Below are 316 nucleotides of genomic sequence, written 5' to 3'. Positions count from 1 at the left end.
CCCCCCCCCCCCCAAAAAAAAATACCCTCTGTCGAGCTAGCCACCGCACAACTCCATTTACATCTGCCTAAGAGGAGATGGACGGAGGGATTCACAGTTCACATATCAACGGTGAGGGGGTCAGACGTTGGTGGTGAGGTGGGCTTTCCACTGTCGGGACACATACTATGACCGTACTCAAAAGACACGCTTTCGGATGTGAAAGAGTTCAAGTGCAACTTGGCTTGCACACCGGTGGCTGCTGTCCCTCCTCTGTTTGTGTGTGTGTCTGTGTGTGTGTGTGTGTGTCTGTGTGTCTGTGTGTGTGTGTGTGTGT

Source organism: Anarrhichthys ocellatus, unplaced genomic scaffold, assembly GCF_004355925.1.
Source record: "Anarrhichthys ocellatus isolate YVR2014 unplaced genomic scaffold, GSC_Weel_1.0 scaffold34, whole genome shotgun sequence".
Lineage (NCBI taxonomy): Eukaryota > Metazoa > Chordata > Actinopteri > Perciformes > Anarhichadidae > Anarrhichthys > Anarrhichthys ocellatus.
The sequence above is the reverse complement of the archived record's forward strand: the minus strand, read 5'-3'. Positions refer to the sequence as shown.